This window comes from Schistocerca gregaria, unplaced genomic scaffold (genome assembly GCF_023897955.1).
Source record: "Schistocerca gregaria isolate iqSchGreg1 unplaced genomic scaffold, iqSchGreg1.2 ptg000345l, whole genome shotgun sequence".
In the NCBI taxonomy this organism is placed as follows: Eukaryota; Metazoa; Arthropoda; class Insecta; order Orthoptera; family Acrididae; genus Schistocerca; species Schistocerca gregaria.
This window is the reverse complement of record NW_026061808.1, coordinates 1,577,816-1,587,415: the sequence shown is the minus strand read 5'-3', so window position 1 is coordinate 1,587,415 and position 9,600 is coordinate 1,577,816.

Here is a 9,600-nt window from a genome sequence, read left to right as displayed (position 1 = left end):
GTGGAGGATTACAGCATCCGAAATTCAGTTGCATTGGAAAGTTGAGTATATTTCTATGTCATTCCCTGTCTCGTGGATCTCCAATATTGATTTGACTCCTTGGTCTGCTCGCGTCTATCGCCAGTTCACACGAAATATTGAAGTAAGCTCATTTTAAGGGTATTGTTGTATGATCATGTTCTAATTATAATCATTCTAAGAATATTGTTGATTAATCAACTGAGTAAGCAAATTTGAAGATCGGTTTGGTCAAAATTAAAGCACCCCCTTAATTGTTTTAGTCATTTGTATATGGTTTTGTTTAGGAAAGTTGGCTGTCGGCAGGCGAGGGTTTCAATTAATTATTCATGTATTGGTTCAAATGGCTCTTTGCACTATGGGACTTAACATCTGAGGTCATCAGTCCCGTAGAACTTGGAACGACTTAAACCTAACTAACCTATGGACATCACACTCATCCATGCCCGAGGCAGGCGTTGAACCTGCAACCGTACCGGTCGCGCGGTTCCCGACTGATGAGCCTAGAACCGCTCGGCCTCTTCGGCCGGTCTATCATGTATTCTAGAGAAGCTGCACGGTCATCAGTGGAGGCTGTTCTTTCGAGAGCAGTTACTATCTTCATATATATGGTTAAACACTACCCAGCCATTGACCTACGTCTGTGCGAACGCGCACAGGTTGCCCGAACTCTTACGGGAATCGTCACCTCAGTGTGCGCCAGTAATGAGTGGATGGGCAAATACATATTAGGTACATTACGTATGTAGATTGTGGACAGTTGGAAATGTGGGTCTCACGGGAAGCGTGCAAGGGATAAGTCCTTGCAGTCGCGCTATTCATCTGTGTCCTCGGTGGCTTAGATGGATAGAGCGTCTGCCATGTAAGCAGGAGATCCAGGGTTCGAGTCCCGGTCGGGGCACACATTTTCACTGTCCCCATCGAGGTATATCAACAACACCTGTCGCCACCTGAGGTTGGGTTGGGTTGTTTGGGGGAAGAGACCAAAAAGCGAGGTCATCGGTCTCATCGGATTAGGGAAGGACGGGGAAGGAAGTCGGCCGTGACCTTTCAAAGAACCATCCCGGAATTTTCCTGGAGCGATTTAGGTAAATCACGGAAAATCTAAATCAGGATGGCCGGACGCGGGATTGAACCGTCGTCCTCCCGAATGCGAGTCCAGGGCAGCTGAGGGTTTCAATTAATTATCAGTTGTGAAGGTAATTCGATGTACCCTCTGCCACCACTTAAATGTGATTTGCAGCGTATCGATGCAAATGAAAACTCGTCGCGTGACGCACGTGCACAAAGTTATTCATACTGCAGAATTCATGCAAACATACTCGCCGAAAATACTGACGAATAACGAGTGCTGCATATCCAGGTTAGACAGATCGGCTTTTCCTGCCATGAACAACAGGGAGTCGCTATCTAGGAACAATTCGAGCTAGAGGAAGGGTTGATAAGTACTCCTTGAATTGCAGACTAAACGTAAATAACGAAAATGCATTTTTGGTAAAAATTGGTCAAAACATAATCCTGAGTACCTCCGTATTGGATTAGCCGTTTTGAATATTAAAAATCTGACTTCAGATTCGTGTTCAGCGACATGAAAAATATATATGTAACACTAAGTTCATGCAAAGCGAAGTAATAATATAACTAAAGTAATAATATAACTAAAAGTTTTCTCAAAATTTTGAACACTTTTTGTTCTCGAGAAACGATTTTCTCAGAACGGCATGCTGCATGAATTAAAAGTGGTTCAATCTCTTAACTTCTACCTCGGACCCTGAAAAGTAAACACTTTTCTTAGGAGCCTATAGCTATAATATGACATTTGTTAAAATTAACTAATTTTTGTGTAGCCATAAGGAGTGAAACAAACCCCCAAAAATGAAACTCAAAGTTCGAATTAGCACTGTATCGTTAAATTTAAGGTTGTTTCGTTGCGGTTAGGTATGCTCTCCCATAAATTTTATGTAATATCGACTGATATTATCCATTTCAAATTTCAGTGAAATAATGTGGTACCAACTGATGTTATCCATTTTTGATTTCAGGTAACATCTGAGGGCCACAATTCACACACTCTGCGTACTTCAGACTCGCAGGCCCTTGACCAAATCATAATTACGGGCGCCATTTTTTTTACTGAAAATCTAAAGTAAAGCTCATAGTATGATCACTCGTAATTCCCAAACAGATCCTACGAATGTATTTTCATTGGCTCAAAAATATTTCCAAATGTACCATTTTTTGCTAATTTGAATGAGATTTTTTTCTGAGGCGTTGTACGTTCGCGAGAAGAATTTCGTTCTGCGCGTGTCGAGGGACATTCCACAGATATTAGTGTGTGTGTGTGTGTGTGTGTGTGTGTGTGTGTGTGTGTGTGTGTGTGTGTGTGTGTGTGTTTTCTACTCAGTCGTGCCATTCGAGTGTACATCTTTGCATAGTTTTCCTTTCACGATGTAAACAGTGTTCCGCTCAGTTGCTAACTGGCCAGTGAGTGCTTCCGAAGGTGTCGGGTGTGCGGTGCGTTCGGTCTGCTATGACAACAGACTGGCTTGGTGCGATGGCAGAAGCAGACACTGAGGGAGCTGGGACGCCAGCGAAAATTTTATGCCAAGTAAGTCTAAGAGGACTATTCTAAAATTATGAGCCGTCTGAAAAGTGTTTACCATTGCTAAATCTTCTAGTTGAGACTGACAAAACTGGCAGTTTTGCCTAGAGAGACATTAGAGAGAGATACAAGAAATCCCCCCCCCCCCCCCTCTCAATGAAATTTTGGTTGTGATGACTGGCCGATTGGTAGTGTTGCCCGAGATCTAAGTTAGGTTGGAAGGGGGTAATTTGATTGAGAGTTGTTTACCCCAACGATTATGAATGCCGAGTAAACGTTGTGCGAGCAGATTGCCCTGTAGCGTAGCCTAGTGTTTCCTTCGGCGCCACATTTAACACACTTTCTCTAGCTGTGTACAAAAGTCTCACAACAGCCACGATATCTACGTTTCTGGGGGGGGGGGGGGGGGGGGGGGAGGTGGGAGGTGGGAGGTGAGAGTCCACTATGTAACTTTCACTACAAATTTTAGTAACCGCCGAAACTAACCGAAATAGAAGCGTAATTTTTAATATATTTACTTTTGTGGGAAAATAATGGTTCTCCTCTTTCGGCAGCAACTGTAATATGTAGGCGACTTATTAGTTTTTTTTTTTTTTTTAAGCTCTGAATCATGATCTCAATAGACGCAGTGCTTTTTTTACGTTACTTGATTTGTGGTCTATAGTAAACAATGCAACGAATTGGTAAATTCTTTGAAGTTTGACGTGTGTTACATAGACGACGTCTGCAATGTTCGTATGGCCAAGTTTGCATATATTCGGTGTCTGTTTTTTTGGCCATTTACTGTATAATTAAGGGGAGGAGGATTATGTTCAAGGATCAGTGCATTAGCAGTCTATGAAGAAATTGAGAATTTGGATCTGACGAACGGCATGCTCGGGCAGTTCGTGCTATTATGTTGACCACTGCGTAATTAGGACACAGTGATCATTGCCTCTCCCTAGTAACGAAGGGACTCGGGTGCTAATCCTGGTCTGTGATCATTGCCTCTCCCTAGTAACGAAGGGACTCGGGTGCTAATCCTGGTCTGGCACAAATTTTCAACAGTGCCCATTGACTAAAGTCTGTGCCCATTGTCAGCTAATGCCATTGTTTCGGTGTTAAATTGTATTTTGTTCACGATACGTCGTTTAGCTTTTTCATGGATAACAGCTTTGAAAAGCGTACAGGTTATATTGATATTCGCTCGTCGTTAGTCCAAGGCAACTATAGCGATTTATAAACACATTTGTAGTGCGTATTAAGCCTACATACGTATTTGTGTCCTGTGTTTCTTTACCAAGAACTACTTCTTAGGTAATTTCCCTATAGTGGTATTTTGTTTAAATATTTATAGACTGCAGGATTAGATGAAATATGAAACACATGTCCGAAGTTCCTGTTGATACTGCAGATACTGTTTCATCCGTTCTATGGGCCAAAACACTTCATCCAATACAGAAGGACGCAATTTGTCTCGAGATTTAGCAATTTTTCGTAATAAACGCCTTGCTTCGTATATTTTTCTCTAATTCTTGTTTGGATTTAATCTAAAAACATATTAACTCTTCCACCAGTATTCGATATGTGGTTTCATCCCTTTAGTAGCCTAGAGTTCCTAAACGGTCGATAATATTAATAATTTCCTTAATTTTATTTTCTGTAAAATCTCCTGTTTATGGTTATTGCTAACATGTTTGACGTTCTCACTTTTATTATTTTTATGTTTCTAGTTTTGTGACTGGTAGCCAAATTTTCTTTGAATTTGGTTTTTAATTCTGAAATAGTAACAGATTGCGATCTATTTGAGGAGGGTGGATCGGAGATTTTTTATAATAGACCTACACAGGTCATGGGGATCCTTACCTATATAAATTTACTTCGAGTGTGATGTAGCCCATTCTCTTGTCATGATCTCGGCTGTATCGTAGCGCATTGTCTCGGTTAGGTTGGAGATTTTTGTTGAGAGTTGCCGAAGTCAACGAAAGTGATTACAAAGTAAAGACTGTGCTAACAGAACGATCTGTAGCGTAGTCCAACACGTTCTTTCTGTTCTTTTAAAGCCTCTTTTAATTAAAAATAACTAAAGTTACAAGATACAATCACAAAAACTGTGTTACGTAATAGAGTGATCCCAGACTATTGTGGTGTAAGTTGTGTGCGTACACTTTTTTTTTTTGTCAGTGAATAAACATTTTTTTACTCATTTGCTAGGTTTCAGTTTTCCGCGTTTTCCGGCGAAAAACCTTTTCCTGTGAAGGGCCCATTAGCTTGTCGGTTATATTCGTGACTTTCTCGACGGTCAGTAATTTCGTGATAGTCCAACCACCGGCGTCATTGTTAACATCAAATATAGATTTAGTATTAGGAAGGCTAATATGAAGCTAATGCATGAGTAGGTCTAATAATTAATAAAAATAGGAATGCGGGTAAGCTACTACAAACAGCATAGTGAACGCATTGTTGTGGCCAAGATAGCCACGAATCCCACGCCTACCAAAGTCGTAAAAGTAGTCCGCAGATGACGAAGAAATTGATGGAATGTGTGATGAGATAAAAGAAATCATTCAGATAGTGATGGGAGATGAAAATTTAATATTAATGGGTGACTGAAGTTCGACAGTAGGAAATGGAAGAAAAGGAAACGTAGAATTTAATATTAATGGGTGACTGAAGTTCGACAGTAGGAAATGGAAGAAAAGGAAACGTAATACGTGAATATGGAATGGGGGTAAAAAATGAAAGAGGAAGCCGCCTGGTAGGTTTTTGCACAGAGCATAACTTAATCATAGCTAACACTTGGTTCAAGAATCATGAAAGAAGGTTGTATACGTGGAAGAGACCTGGAGATACTGCAATATTTCAGATAGATTATATAATGGTAAGACAGAGATTTAGGAACCAGATTATAAATTGTAAGACATTTCCAGGGGCAAATGTGGACTCTGACCACAATATATTGATTATGAACTGTAGATTAAAACTGAAGAAACTGGAAAAAGGTGGGAATTTAAGGAGACGGGACCTGAAAGAACTGACAGAATCAGAAGTTGTAGAGTGTTTCAGGAAGAGCATTAGGGAACGATCTACAGGAATGGGGGAAAGTAATACAGTGTGATGGGGGATCTGAGTGGTGTACTGTCAAGGGGGAGGGGGTTCCTCAGGGATCAGTGTTGGGGCCGCTCCAGTTCCTTATTTATATAAATGATATGCCCTCAAGTACTACGGGTAACTCTAAAATATTTCTGTTTGCTGATGACACTAGCTTGGTAGTAAAGGATGTTGTGTGCAACAATGACTCCGTTTCAAGTAGTGCAGTACATGACCTCAGTTCATGGCTTGTAGAAAATAAACTAACATTAAATCACAGAAAGATTCAGTTTTTACAGTTTCTAACACACAATTGAACAAAACCTGACGTTTTAATGTCACAGAATGGGCATATGATTAGTGAAACTGAACGGTTCAAATTCCTAGGTGTTCAAATAAATAGTAAGGTGTGGAAAGCCCACGTTCAGGATCTTGTTCAAAGACTTAATACTGCCATTTTCACTATTCGAACGGTATCGAAAGTGAGTGATACTTCGACAAGTAAATTAGTCTTCTTTGCTTATTTCCATTCACTTATGTCGTATGGTATTATGTTTTTGGGTAACTCTTCCCATTCTAGGAGGATATTTTGGCTCAGAAACGGGAGGTTCGGACAAAAAGTGGTGTTAGTTCACGAACCTCTTGTCGACCTCTGTTCAGGGAGTCTGGGTATTTTGACATTGGCCTCTCAATATGTATATTCCTTATTGTCGTTTGTTGTTACCAATATTAGTTTATTTCCAACAATAAGCAGCTTTCACTCGGTTAATACTCGGCAGAAATCAAACCTCCATTTGGATCGGACTTCCTTAACTCTTGTGCAAAAATGTGTGCAGTATACTGCTGCATCCATTTTCAATAAGCTGCCACTCGAATTCAAAAATCTTAGCAGTAATCCACGCGCTTTCAAATCGAAACTGGAGCGTTTCATCATGGGTCACTCCTTCTATTCTGTCGAGGAGTTAATTGAAAAATTAAGCTGATTCTCATTGTACTGCTGATAGCGTTTGCTTAAACTTATCCACTGATTTTCTCTCAGGTTCATGAACATTTATTTTTATCTGTTATTACTTTTATGTTGTAAGTTCATGTGTCGCCCTAACCGCCGTCTGCTTCACGTCTGCTGTGCAGCGAGCTACCTTAATTTAAGTATTAACTGTATTTTTCTTACTTGTCACTTCTTCTTCGGTGTGTTTTTGCTTTTAGGAAGCTTTAATTGTCGAGTGCTATTAATAGTGTTCCATAGATTTCGTGTTCGTTTTGAATACAGTCAGAGAGAGAGTCCCTGTAGTCAGCCATAGTGCTAGTAGTGCTAGTGTTTGTTTTGAATACAGTCCAGAGACAGGTAGTGCTATTTTCATTGTTTTCTACAAAAAGTGGTTAGCAATCACAGTTTAGTCAATAATCAGCCGCCTTTAGTGAATTAGCAGTCTAGTTAAAAGTTATTAAGTCTCTTCAGTAAATTGATTCCTTAGCGTGGACAGGATGTGTGACTGCTGTGTACGGACGCAGGAGGAGCTGGCCACTCTTCGCGAACAGCTGAGCGTGTTGATGGCCGCGGTCAGCCGTCTTCAGGCTGCTGCCTCGGAGTGTAGCGGCAGTGGGGAGTCTGGTGCGTCGCAAGGTACACCCCAGGTGTTACACCCTTTAACCACTGTCCCTGCTGTCGAGACATTTTCGCGGGTACTGGGCGCGGCTGGCCACCCTCTCCCCAAGGGGAGTGGCGGGTTCAGCGGCGTTCGCGGCGCACGAGGCGGAGGGTCAATGTGGAGGCTGGCCGTGTGGCATCGCCCGCTCTGCCTGTGAGTGGACATGTGGCTGCTCCTTCAGCAAGGTCCGAGCAGGCACACGGGGGAGGGGTTTGTTAGTTATTGAGAGCTCCAACGTTAGGCGGGTGATGGAGCCCCTTATGGAAATAGCGGAAAGGCCGGGGAAGAAGGCCAGTGTTCACTCTGTCTGCTCGCCGGGGGGTCTCATCCGAGATGTGGAGGAGGCCCTACCGGCGGCGATAGAGAGCACTGGTGCACCCGACTGCAAATTGTTGCTCATGTCGGCACCAACGACTCTTGCCGTCTGGGTTCAGAGGTCATCCTCAGTTCGTACAGGCGGTTGGCGGAGTTGGTGAAGGCGGAAAGCCTCGCTCGCGGGGTGGAATCAGACCTAACTATTTGTAGTATCGTTCCCAGAACCGATCGCGGTCCTCTGGTTTGGAGCCGAGTGGAAGGCTTAAACCAGAGGCTCAGACGATTCTGCGGAGAGCTGGGGTGCAAATTTCTCGACCTCCGCTATCGGGTGGAGAAATGTAGGGTCCTCCTGAATAGGTCAGGCGTGCAATACACGCCGGAAGCGGCTACGAGGGTAGCGGAGTACGTGTGGAGTGCACATGGGGTTTTTTAGGTTAGAGAATTCCCTTCCTAGGCCCGACAAGACGCCTCCTGAGACGCGGCAAGGCAGAAGTAGGCAAAATGCAACAGGGAATAACAATATTAATGTGCTAATAGTATACTGGAGGAGAGTCTATAGAAAAGTCCCAGAATTGCTCTCATTAATAAACGGTCAAAACGCCCATATAGAACTAGGGACAGAAAGTTGGCTGAAACCACATGTAAACAGTAATGAAATCCTAAACTCAGATTAGAATGTATATCGCAGAGACAGGCTGGACAGTGAAGGGGGAGGCGTGTTTATAGCGATAAGAAGTGCAATAGTATCGAAGGAAATTGACGGAGATTCGAATTGTGAAATGATTTGGGTGAAGATCACGGTTAAAGCAGGCTCAGACATGGTAAATGGATGTCTCTATAGGCCCCCGGGCTCAGCAGCTGTTGTGGCTCAGCACCTGAAGAATAATTTGGAAAATATTTCGAGTACATTTCCCCACCATGTTATAGTTCTGGGTGGAGATTTTAATTTGCCGGATATAGACTGGGAGACTCAAACGTTCATAACGGGTGGCAGGGACAAAGAATCCAGTGAAATATTTTTAAGTGCTTTATCTGAAAACTACCTTGAACAGTTAAACAGAGAACCGACTCGTGGCGATAACATATTAGACCTTCTGGTGACAAACAGACCCGAACTATTTGAATCAGTTAATGCAGAACAGGGAATCAGCGATCATAAAGCGGTTACTGCATCGATGATTTCAGCCGTAAATAGAAATATTAAAAAGGTACGAAGATTTTTCTGTTTAGCAAAAGTGACAAAGCAGATTACAGAGTACCTGACGCTTCAACACAAAAGTTTTGTCTCAAGTACAGATAGTGTTGAGGATCAGTGGACAAAGTTCAAAACCATCGTACAATATGCGTTAGATGAGTATGTGCCACGCAAGATCGTAAGAGATGGGAAAGAGCCACCGTGGTACAACAACCGGGTTAGAAAACTGCTGCGGAAGCAAAGGGAACTTCACAGCAAACATAAATATAGCCAAAGCCTTGCAGACAAACAAAAATTACGCGAAGCGAAATGTAGTGTGAGGAGGGCTATGCGAGAGGCTTTCAATGAAATCGAAAGTAAAGTTCTATGTACTGACTTGGCAGAAAATCCTAAGAAATTTTGGTCCTATGTCAAAACGGTAGGTGGATCAAAACAAAATGTCCAGACACTCTGTGACCAAAATGGTACTGAAACAGAGGATGACAGACTAAAGGCCGAAATACTAAATGTCTTCTTCCAAAGCTGTTTCACAGAGGAAGACTGCACTGTGCTTCCTTCTCTAGATTGTCGCACAGTTGACAAAATGGTAGATATCGAAATAGACGACAGAGGGATAGAGAAACAATTAAAATCACTCAAAAGAGGAAAGGCCTCTGGTCCTGATGGGATACCAGTTCGATTTTACACAGAGTACGCGAAGGAACTTGCCCCCCTTCTTGCAGCGGTGTACCGTAGGTCTCTAGAAGAGTGAA